The following is a 12,714-nucleotide window of genomic DNA, read 5'->3' on the forward strand; positions in this document are numbered from 1 at the left end:
GGTGACGTCAGCCGCTGAATATATGGCAGGTAGATGAACCCCTCCGGAGGTGGGGGATGACTGAGCTTGTGATTCTTGTTTTCTCTATTTAAAGGGTGAGGTATTTGTTCTTCCTGGGCTGGCCGTTCCCTTGACATTCCATGTGTAGCTAGCATGGAAGTAATCCCTCTTGTTGTCTGATGTAGTTGATATGCGAGGGGGCAGGCTGTATGCAGAGACATATTTCAGTGACTAACAACCGTGAATTGCCTTTTTGTCTGTGTAGGCAGCAGGAGAGTATTAGAATGGCTTTTATTCTAGGCACATGATATTTTGAGTGGGCAGCACGGTGGCACAGTGGTTAGTGCGGTTGCCTCACAGCAAGAAGGTTCTGGGTTCGAGCCCCGGGGTAGTCCAACCTTGGGGGTCGTCCCGGGTCGTCCTCTGTGTGGCGTTTTGCATGTTCTCCCCCTGTCTGTGTGGATTTCCTGCAGGTGCTCCGGTTTCCTCCCACAGTCCAAAGTCATGTAGGTCAGGTGAATAAGCTGTACTAAATTGCCCCTAGATGTGAGTGTATTTGGGTGTGGTGAGGTGTGGTGTGGTGTGGGTGGGGGCGTTCCCTGTGATGGCCTGGCGGCCTGTCCAGGGTGTCTCCCCGCCTGCCACCCAGTGACTGCTGGGATAGGCTCCAGCATCCCTGTCACCCTGAGAGCAGGAGAAGTGGTTTGGATAATGGATGTTTTGAGTGTGGCAATGGACTGATTGGTGTGACAGTTGTAATGTTATGATTTGTGTGTTTGAATCCATTAAACCAGTTGTCCCACCATGTCGGATCATGTAAACCGGTGATTTTCAAACCATGGGTCAGGAGCCACATGAGGGTTGCACCAGGGGGGCCGGTGGGTTGCAGGATCTCCATCTCCACAGTTTAAGCCCTTCATTATGAGACACACAAAAATGCACATTTAGTTTTGTGTTTGTGATCAAATATCTTTTTTTTTTAAATTTTAATTAAAAAGAAAGAAGCGGAAACATTTCTTAGACTACATTTTGGGTCAGTGCAAACAAATGCAATGATTCAAGTTCATTCCAAAGTATTACTAAGATAATGTTAATGCTGACATGCTGACGGCCGCCTGCCACATAGCCAACGTCCCCGGTTCGATTCCAGCCAGTGACCTTTGTAGCATTTTATACCCATCCCTCTCTCCCTTGTTTCCTGTCCTTTGCTTCATCGTCCATTATCCATAAAGGCAAAATAATAATAATAATAAAAGAGGTTGAAATGCGTTGTCTGTTCATTTGACAATTAGCAGGCCAGGAATGAGGACTGAGAGGAGGCCTCATGCAGTGATGGACAATACAGCAAATCATCTTGCTTTTTGACAGGAAATGAGACGCTCTTTCTTATTGCACTGGTGGGTCCTGGGCCAAACAGTACCTCCACCAGTGGGTCTTGGCATTAAAAAGTCTGAGAGCCCCAGCTGTAAACCATGGTGTATTCATATTCCTCACAAACCTCTCTGGTTTTACTGCAGCGCAGGAAGTTGGCACACAGCGGGGATTTGTCTTGGCGGGATGCTCAGCATTGAAGAAACAAAGACAAAAATACAACATTTGACCTAGGCAAAGATAAGGAAGAATAACTAAACTTTCTAAAGGATATCTACAGAAGAGAATGTGCCTTAGATTGTAAACCTAGCTAATTACCCCCCCCTCCCCGCCCCCTGGCAAGTAAGTGTGTTAAACTGTAGGAGCCCAGGACTCACCAGGTGATGTTCACAGTTTGATATTACAGGCATTAATCTGACGTCCTCACCTGACAGGAGTAGCAACACTGATCACCCACCCCCCTTTTTTTTGTTTTTTTGTTTTTGATGAAACAATTCATTACATAGCCACACAGTGTCTTACACAAGGATTATTAAAGTTGAAAAGAATAAAAGTCAAAAGCAACATAAGCAAACAAGGACACAATTAAAAACAATGCACACATATAAAAAGGGTGGCACAGTGGTTAGCACGGTCACCTCACAGCAAGAAGGTCCTGGGTTCGAGCCCCAGGGTAGTCTAACCTTGGGGGTCGTCCTGGTTCGTCCTCTGTATGGAGTTTGCATGTTCTCCCCATGTGTGCATGGGTTTCCTACCACAGTCCGAAGACATGTAGGTCAGGTGAATCTGCCCTACTAAAATTGTCCCTAGGTGTGTGTGTATGTGTGTTGGCCCTGTGATGGCCTGTCCAGGGTGTCTCACCGCCTGCCGCTCAGCAGGCGGGGAGGTAATTTTTAAAGATTTGACCACTCTAAGCTCATAAGGCAAAGAAGGTGAGTGAATAGAACTGCCGAGATTTAAAACAAATATTTGATGATGATATTGCTTCCTTGTTTTGATTTTTTTTCTCTTTTGTTTTCTTTCATTATACATTTAAAAAAAATTTAACGTTCGAAAGAAACAAAACAAACCAACAAATAGAGAAGAAGGTGAGTGAGTAGAGGAGAAGGTGAGTAGAGAAGGTGGGTGAGTAGAGGAGAAGATGAGTGAGTAGAGCAGAAGGTGAGTAGAGAAGAAGGTGAGCAGAGAAGAAGGTGGGTGAGTAGAGAAGGTGGGTGAGTAGAGGAGAAGATGAGTGAGTAGAGGAGAAGGTGAGTAGAGAAGGTGGGTGAGTAGAGGTGAAGGTGAGTGAGTAGAGCAGAAGGTGAGTAGAGAAAAAGGTGAGCAGAGAAGAAGGTGGGTGAGTAGAGAAGAAGGTGGGTGAGTAGAGGAGAAGATGAGTGAGTAGAGGAGAAGGTGAGCAGAGAAGAAGATGAGTGAGTAGAGGAGAAGGTGAGTAGAGAAGAAGGTGAGCAGAGAAGAAGGTGGGTGAGTAGAGGAGAAGGTGAGTGAGTAGAGAAGAAGGTGGGTGAGTAGAGGAGAAGGTGAGTGAGTAAAGAAGAAGGTGGGTGAGTAGAGTAGGTAAGTGAGTAGAAAAGGTGGGTGAGTGGTTGTTGATAGTCCGGCTCTTGATTCTGGAACAGCCACTGAGGACCTGCCAGAGGGTTTTACAGTCTCTGATGTGGCTCATCCTCAGCGAGGAGGTCTCTGGTGCAGCTTGCTGTCAGAAGCATGCTTTGTGACAAAACCACAAAACCATCAGGTAGCCAGTGTATTTAAACAGGGAGAGAACAACAAAAACACCCACCAGAGTTTGTGTTACGATTTAAGCAAGCATCCTTGTCTGTGCAGGCTGAAACTAGCATTGAGCTACGGTTATTTTGCTCCTCTTCTGTCCTCACACTCTGAGATTTTAGACCTTTTATGAAACATTTTTCACTTTTTTTCTGTTTGTAACTAAATATGTTTGTGATATTTTCAGCAGGTCTCTCATGCAGGAGATTCTTAAAGAGTAAGCACTAATATTTGTCAGTAGTACTGTCAGTGCTGGTTCTTTGGCACAGACCCATCCAGCAGAGACATTATTAAGTGAAATTTCACCAATGGTTTTGTGTATGTGCAATCAGTACTGATGACTAATGTAGTCGAATGAAACAATAAAATCCTTACTGTGTGCTGTGCTGTCAGAGAAATCGGTGTTGTCCTGTTCACAGTCTTTCCCGGGCGGCATGGTGGCGCAGTGGTTAGCGCGGTCGCCTCGCAGCAAGCAGGTCCTGGGTTTGAGCCCTGAGGTAGTCCAACGTTGGGGGTCGTCCCGGGTCGTCGTCCTCTGTGGAGTTTGCATATTCTCCCCGTGTCTGTGTGGGTTTCCTCCAGGTGCTCTGGTTTCCCCCCATAGTCCAAAGACAAGTAGGTCAGGTGAATTGACTATACTAAATTGTCCCTAGGTGTGTGTGTGTGTGTGTGTGTGTGTGTGTGTGTGTGTGTGATGGCCTGGTGGCCTGTCCAGGGTGTCTCCCTGCCTGTTGCCCAATGACTGCTGGGATAGGCTCCAGTGACCCTGAGAGCAGGATAAGCGGTTTGGATAATGGATGGATGGACAGTCTTTCCCGGTGCTTACATGTACCAGAATGCATTGATTTGAGATACTTCATTACAGTTTTTCTCAATCACTTACACACTATAACTGGGCCTATTAACTAAACATCCCAAACCATGACGCCATCTACCAAAAGACAGACCCATTTCCCAAAACTATAAACACTATTCCCCTGTTTCACACATGATTCAGATTTGTTGAACTTTTTGTGGAAACCTCTGCACACAAATCCCTTCATATATCACTGGCTGCACCATGTACTCATTTAGAAAGCACTGGCATTCAATATCATGAACTCAAGTCATCACAGCTGGAACCAAATTAACACACAATTCCCCAGGTGGAAACACAAAGAGTCAAAATTGTTCACACACCAATCAGAACCGCAGGATAGATAGATAAAAGGGCCATGGGTCAGTTCACTTGTTTTGGAACAATGGATCCACAAAGACCTGAAGGTGGAGGAAGAGGACACAGGGGAGGAGGTGGAAGAGGAAGAGGAAGGGCAAGGGCAAGGAGACAAATGGTTTCTGATGAGATTCGTGCAACTCTAGTTGACCATGTCGATGTCCATGGGATGTCAACGAGAGAAGCTGGGCAAAGAGTGCAGCCGGATCTGAGCTGCTTCACAGTAGCCTCTATAATCCAGACCTTCAGAGAGGACAATAGGTAGGTCATTTACACACTGCTTTCTAGTGTAACTTTGGACTGCTGTACTCTGCGCTGTTACAGTACATACATGTACTGTAGCCGTTTGCTCTATTGTACTGTATGCTGTCTGAAATGCATTGTATTACTGTACCATATCACATACAGTTAAATTGGAGTTCCTGTAGGCTCCTATTTTGTAAAATGGATGGTTTACCGTAATCCCATCAGTACCTCTATTTTTGCAGAACTGAGAGACGACCACCTAATGGAGGCAGAAGACAGCTATTTTCAGAAGAGCAAGAGATGGAAATCATCAATATGGTCATCGCCAACAATATAATTTGCTTGCATGAGATACAAAAGAGAGTTATTTAGGATCGGGGAATATTCAAAGGCATTGATGCAGTCAGCATCTCAGCAACTGACCCCATTCTTCGACGGGACAGGTTGAGGATGAAACAGGCCTATCGTGTTCCTTTCTAAAGGAACTCCGATAGAGTCAAAGACCAGCGCTTGGAATATGTGCAAGTATGGTTTTTCATATTGTATCAAGTATTTCAGTACAGTTATGTTTTACAGCAGTGTATATACTGTAGTACAGGCTATATGATGGCCTACTTTTGTGTACTACAGCAATGTGTTTCAGAGTAGTCATGTACTGTACTGTGTTTCATCTCCTTTGTAGAGAATCTTTGATATTGATGCCAGAGACACTCCTCATGAACTCATCTTTGTTGATGAAGCAGGATTTAATCTTACCAAAAGGAGGAGAAGGGGGAGGAACATAACTGGCCACCGGGCCATTGTGAATGTCCCTGGCCAGCGAGGAGGGAATGTGGCCATGTGTGCCGCCATCAGTCACCGAGAGGTCCTCCACCGCCATGCCGCCATTGGTCCATACAACACCATGCATCTGCTGGCTTTCCTCAATGGTCTGCGGGATCATGTATACCGACTAGACCAGAGGGAGCCAGCACAACCACAGTAGCCATGCTACGTTGTCATTTGGGACAATGTCAGTTTCCACCAGGCTGCTCTAGTTCGTGACTGGTTCACGAACAATCCAAGATTCAGCAACATCTTTCTACCTGCATATTCTCCCTTCCTAAACCCCATAGAGGAGTTTTTTTTCAGCATGGCGGTGGAAGGTCTATGACCGAGACCCCTACATCCGTATTCACCTCCTGCAGGCCATGGAGGAGGCTTGTTTAGATATTACGGCTGAGGCTTGTTGCCAGAGGTGGATAAGGCATACAAGCCCCCCCCCCCCCCCCGCTGCCTGGCTAGGGCTAATATTGCCTGTGATGCTGATGAGAATCTCTGGCCTGACCCAGAGCATAGACGGGATGCTGAGGCAGAATAAATGTGATTTCTTTCTTTATGTGCAAACTGTTTTTTTCTCTCATTGATTTATATTGGTAAATACATGGAAATTATTTTACTGTATTCTAATTTCTTTATCAGTTGCATATTTTTACAGTACATTTATTTTTTCACTCAATTTCAGTTTATTTTACTACAGTACATTGAGGAATTACAACTTTTGAAGATTTATACATGTGTTGTGTCTTTATATTGTGTTCATCATGTAAAGAGGTTGTTCTGGGGGGAAACCATAAGCGCCATTATTCATTGCAGTAACAGGTTTTTACGGTAGTGTTTTGAATTGATCTCACCAGTGTGTAACGGCTATTTTGTAGTGTATGTGTATTTGATGGCTTTTGTGTGATGTCTGAAGGCAAAGTTTGGTTTAGATGTAGGATTACATGGTTTTGACTGGAGAGTTTGGTTTTGACATGGAAGTTTGAAGTTTGTGAAGATGAGTGTGCAGTTACGCATTTGTGTTTAGAGTTTGGGAAATGGAGCATAATTTCAAGAAATGTGTCTTGGCAATAAAAAAAACAAAAAACTGTAATCCCCATGGGGCAATTCTTTCTCTGCATTTAACACATCCTAGCTGTGTAGCTAGGAGCAGTGGGTAGCCGCCGTGCAGCTCCCAGGGACCAACTCCAGTTCATCTTGCCATGCCTCAGTCAGGGGCAAAGACAGGAGTATTAACTCTAACATGCATGTCTTTTTGATGGTGGGGCAAACCGGAGCACCCGGAGAAAAACCACTACAAACACGGGGAGAACATGCAGACTCCACACAGAGGACGACCTGGGATGACCCCCAGGGTTGGACAACCCCGTGGTTTGAACCCAGGACCTTCTTGCTGTGAGGTGACAGCGCTAACTACTGTGTCACCGTGCTGTAGCATTGCTGCATGCTAGCTTCTGTATTGTCATCCTTAAAATCCTCTGTGCTACTGTTGTCGGACATTATTTACACCATTGGAAATGTAGCTTGGCCAAGAATGAGGATTTTTTAACAGCGTTTTAAGAATAGATTAGAGTATTAGAAGCCCTGCTAGGCTGTATTTAGTTTTTCTGGCCATCATGATACATCATCATGGGCAGCATGGTGGCCCAGTGGTTAGTGCTGGGCCTTCACAGCAAGAAGATCCTAGGTTCGAACCCCAGGCTATCCCAGGTCCTCCATGATATGCATATTAGGGGTAATACTCCTGTCTGTGCCCCTGGAGTTGGTCCCCAGGTGTTGCACGGCAGCTGCCCACTGCTCCTAGCTACACAGCTAGGATGGGTTAAATTCAGAAAGTAAATCTAATTTGTATGTATGTACCAAATGACTAATAAAGAGTATTCTATTCTATTCTATCCAGAGGCCTTAAGAATCTCTGTTTCACCGCCTCTTCAGAGATGCATAAGTGATCGGGAACAACTGCAGGTGTTTTTCATGTGCGATCACTGTTGCAGATAGGCAGAGAAAAGATTGAATATCTGTGAATTATCCCTTTAATGTTATATGCAGCTGTGTTTATCCTGCTATGCTAACACCATAGAGTACCAAGACCAGCCTGCTGTTTTTAACCGTTATGTGGTTTTAAACCTGTAAATGTCAGCTAACTCACTAAAATGGTCTGGGATTTAATTAATTATTTTAATGGGGCTAACCCAGACACAGTTAAGATTTGAAAAACGCGATCATCAAAGGCTCGATTTAATTTTGTAACCATGGAATGGTGTTTGGGATAGAATAATGTTGAAAGGATCAAATAATAATGAGTAAAGGGTTATTTTTTTTTTCAATAGTGGTGTTTTTAAGCAGTGTCGGCTGCACAATATGTTTTGCTTTTTGACCCGAAGGCTTTGAAAACTTCAGTTCTGTCCAAAACAATGCATACACAGTCATTCCCCTTTCTCCATGTCCCCTTTTCAGTTGGCTCCCCCTTCATTTAGAGAGGTGTCAAAATGTTGCAAAGGTAAATAAGAAAGTGTTTTAAAACGAGAACATCCACCTATTGTTTGCTCCTATTCACTGAGTATCATCGAAAACCAACATCCATTGCATGTAGGGCCTGGTGGGCAGTGGTCTTTCTATTTATCTATCTATTTATCTATCTATTTATCTATCTATCTATCTATCTATCTATCTATCTATCTATCTATCTATCTATCTATCTATCTATCTATCTATCTATCTATCTATCTATCTATCTATCTATCTATCTATCTATCTATCTGTCTATCTGTCTGTCTGTCTGTCTGTCTGTCTGTCTGTCTGTCTGTCTGTCTGTCTGTCTATCTATCTATCTATCTATCTATCTATCTATCTATCTATCTATCTATCTATCTATCTATCTATCTATCTATCTATCTATCTATCTATCTATCTATCTATCTATCTATCTATCTATCTATCTATCTATCTATCTATCTATCTATCTATCTATCTATCTATCTATCATTTCTGTCCATCGAAAGATTTATGTTCAGGGTCAGGTTCACACCAAAAGCCTTGAAGACACTTTTTTCCTTTTACTCGGATGCTTTCGAGACATGATAATATTTCAATTTCAAGTTAATTTAGTCTAATCAACTCTTATTTCCATCTCTGAATTTCTTCTTCTTCTCCTTTCTGTCATGCCAGCTGCCTGCATATCCTCCCTCACCACATCCATAAACCTCCTCTTTGACCTTCCTCTTTTCCTCTTCCCTGGCAGCTCCATATTCAGCATCCTTCTCCCAATATACCCAGCATCTCTCCTCCACACATGTCCAAACCATCTCATTCTCGCCTCTCTTGCTTTGTCTCTAAACTGTCCAACCTGAGCTGTCCCTCTAATATACTAATTCCTGTTCATCTTTGTCACTCCAAAGGAAAATCTTAGCATCTTCATCCCTGCCACCTCCAGCTCTGCCTCCTGCCTTTTCGTCAGTGCCACCATCTCCAAACCATACAGCATAACTGGTCTCACTACCATCCCTTTAACTCTTGCTGGTACTCCTCTGTCGCAAATCACTGCTGACACTCTTCACTCACTCTACCCTGCCTGCACTCTCTCCTTCACCTCTCTTCCGCACTCCCAATTACTTTGAACAGTTGACCCCAAGTATTTAAACTCATCCACCTTTGCCATCTCTACTCCTTACATCCTCACCATTCCAGTGTCCTCTCTTTCAATCACACATATGTATTCCATCTTGCTCCTACTGACTTTCATGCCTCTTCTCTCCAGTGCATACCTCCACCTCTCCAGGCTCTCCTCAACCTGCTCCCTACTCTCACTACAGATCACAGTGTCATCCATGAACATCATAGTCCATGGAGACTCCTGCCTGATCTCGTCCGTCAACCTATCCATCACCATTTCAAACAAGAAAGGGCTCAAAACTGATCCTTGATGTAATCCCACCTCCACCTTGAACCCATCTGTCATTCCTACCACACACCTCACCACTGTCACACTGCCCTCATACATATCCTACACCATTCTTACATACTTCTCTGCCACTCCCGACGTCCTCATACAATACCACACCTCCTCTCTCGGCACCCTGTCATATGCTTTCTCTAAATCCACAAAGACACAGGGTAGCTCTTTCTGGCCTTCTCTATACTTCTCCATCAACATTCTCAAAGCAAACATCACATCTGTGGCGTTCTTTCATGGCATGAAACCATACTGCTGCTCACTAATCATCGCCACTCCTTTTAACCTAGCCTCTATTACTCTTTCCGATATCTTCATGCTGTGGCTGATCAACTTTATACCTCTGTAGTTACTACAGCTCTGCACATCGCCCTTATTCTTGAAAATCAGTACCAGTACGCTTCTTCTCTACTCCTCAGAGATCCTCTAACTTTTCAAGATTGTGTTAAACAATCTAGTTAAAAACTCCACTGCCATCTCTCCTAAACGTCTCCATGCCTCCACAGGTATGTCATCTGGACCCACCACCATTCCACTCTTCATCTTCTTCATAGCTGCCCTCACTTCCTCCTTGCTAATCCATGGCACTTCCCGATTCACTATCCCCACATCATCCAACCTTCTCTTTCTCTCATTTTCTTCATTCATCAGCCCCTCAAAATACTCCTTCCACCTTCTCAATACACTCTCCTCGCTTGTCAGCACATTTCCATCTCTATCCTTCATTGCCCTAACCTGCTGCATATCCTTCCCAGCACGCTCGCTTTGTCTAATCAATTGGTACAAATCCTTTTCTCTTTCCTTAGTGGTCAACCTCTCATACAACTCACCATACGCCTTTTCTTTTGCCATTGCCACCTCTCTCTTCGTCTTATGCCGCATCTCCTTGTACTCCTGTCGACTTTCTTCATCTCTCTGAGTATCCCACTACTTCTTTGCCAGCCTCTTCCTCCATATACTTTCCTGTACTTGCTCATTCCACTACCAAGTCTCCTTGTCTTCCCACCTCTGTCCAGATGACACACCAAGTACTTTCCTTGCTGTTTCCCCCACCGTTTCTGCAGTAGTTATCGAGCCATCCAGCAACTCTTCACTACATTCCAATGTCTGTCTTAACTCCTCCCTGAACTCCACACAACAGTCTTCCTTCTTCAACTTCTACCATTTGATCCTTGGCTCTCTTCACTCTCTTCCTCTTAGTCTCCAAAGTCATCCTACAGACCACCATCTGATGCTGCCTAGCTACATTCTCCCCTGTCACCACCTTGCAGTCTCCAGTCTCTTTTAGCTTGCACCTCCTGCACAAGACATAGTCCACGTGTGTATGCACCTTCCTCCACTCTTATACTATGTCACGCTGTGTTCCTGAACACAGTGTCACTGAACATTGAACAAGTTTTTAATGCATTTTAAAACAGTAGCAGGGCCGTTGCCAGCCTTCTCAAAAGGGTGGGTATTTTTCCCAAAAAGAGGAACTTTTTATTCTTAATACTTTCTATGCAAACGGGTGTTACACCAAAATCTGTCAATCATCAAATTATGTGGCTGTTCTTATAAAATGCTATTTCAGCCAGTACCCTGGCTGAAATAGCATTTTTATTTCAGAGTAGATACTGTTAAAATCGAATGCATGAAGTTGGACATTGGTTGAGGTTAGGCATCAGGTTGGAGATGGTTAAAGCAGCAGTAGACAACTTTTTTGCTTTAACGTATCATTATGAAGTACATGAAAGTCAGTAGGAGCAAGACGGAATACCTATGCGTGAATGAGAGAGAGGACAGTGGAATGGTCAGGATGCAAGGAGTGGAGGTAGCAAAGGCATTTGAGTTTAAATACTTGGGGTCAACTGTCCAAAGTAACGGGGAGTGCAGTAGAGAGGTGAAAAAGAGAGTGCAGGCAGGGTGGAGTGGGTGGAGAAGAGTGTCAGGAGTGATTTGCGACAGAAGGGTACCAGCAAGAGTTAAAGGGAAAGTTTACAAGATGGTTGTGAGACCAGCTATGTTATATGGTTTGGAGACAGTGACACTGACGAAAAGACAGGAGGCGGGGCTGGAGGTGGCAGAGTTGAAGATGCTAAGATTTTCACTGGGAGTAACGAAGAAGGACAGGATTAGGAATGATTATATTAGAGGAACCGCTCAGGTTGGACGGTTTGGAGACAAAGCAAGAGAGGCAAGATTGAGATGGTTTGGACATGTGTGGAGGAGAGATGCTGAGTATATTGGGAGAAGGATGCTGAATATGGAGCTGCCAGGGAAGAGGAGAAGAGGAAGGCCAAAGAGGAGGTTTATGGATGTGGTGAGGGAAGACATGCAGGTGGCTGGTGTGACAGGAAGACGCAGAAGACAGGAAGAAATGGAAACGGATGATCCGCTGTGGCGACCCCTAACGGGAGCAGCCGAAAGTAGTAGTAGTAGTAGTAGTAGTAGTAGTAGTATCATTATGAAGTAAATGTTGATTGCCCAGTGTAATAACTATAGAATAATGACACCATCAGCATTTAGATTGGTTCCCTATAAGCCTCACTTTCACAATGCAATTCTGTCTGCCACTGGGTACGATCTCGTGGGAAAATGAAGGCTCGATTTACAGCGCAAAGGAAATGCATCAACTAGGAAGATGATAGTGCCCCCCCCCCGCCCCCGGTAGCTATCGGTAGCTATCCCCAGTAGCAGAAATGGTCGACGGTGGAATAACCAAAGTGACAGTGGAAACTCTACCTGGCAAGAGTAAAAGAACCCTTTGACCGAGGAGGGAAAGAAGGTGAAGAAGGAGAGTGGTAGAAACAGGGGTAAAACAAGAGTGAACCTCGGACGGGCATTCACTTGATGGAGCAAGCACCAGCGTTGTATCAAACTCTGTTTCCTTATCGAGATCTGTTTTCCCCTAGCCGGATGAAAGCTTTCACATGGAAACAGGCCAGCTATCGGTTATGATTAGGTTAAGATAAGTTTTGGTTAGGTTAGGGTTAGGTTGAAGTTAGGTTAAGGTTAGGGTTAGGGTTAGGTTGAGGTTAGGTTAAGGTTAATCAAGCTTCCTGGTGTTGTATCAAACTCTGGCTAAGGGGAAACAGATCTTGAGGGTGAAAGAGGCTGATACAACACCTGGGACTTGAGAGGGTTCCAAACCAATATTCAGTTGGCATTTTTTCTACTGGATCAGTAAGTAACACAACCTGTCTACTTATTGTAACAGTGTAACGACCACGGATGGTCGTTACGCTGTTGCATTATTAATACTACCGGAAGTTTGACTCTGCCTTCATCATAGCACTGAGCTCGGGGTTTGTAGTTCTAATTGGAATTCTTACAGTTGTTTCTTGCTTTGGAAACGGGAAGG

This window comes from Lampris incognitus, chromosome 1 (assembly GCF_029633865.1).
Source record: "Lampris incognitus isolate fLamInc1 chromosome 1, fLamInc1.hap2, whole genome shotgun sequence".
NCBI classification, from domain to species: Eukaryota; Metazoa; Chordata; class Actinopteri; order Lampriformes; family Lampridae; genus Lampris; species Lampris incognitus.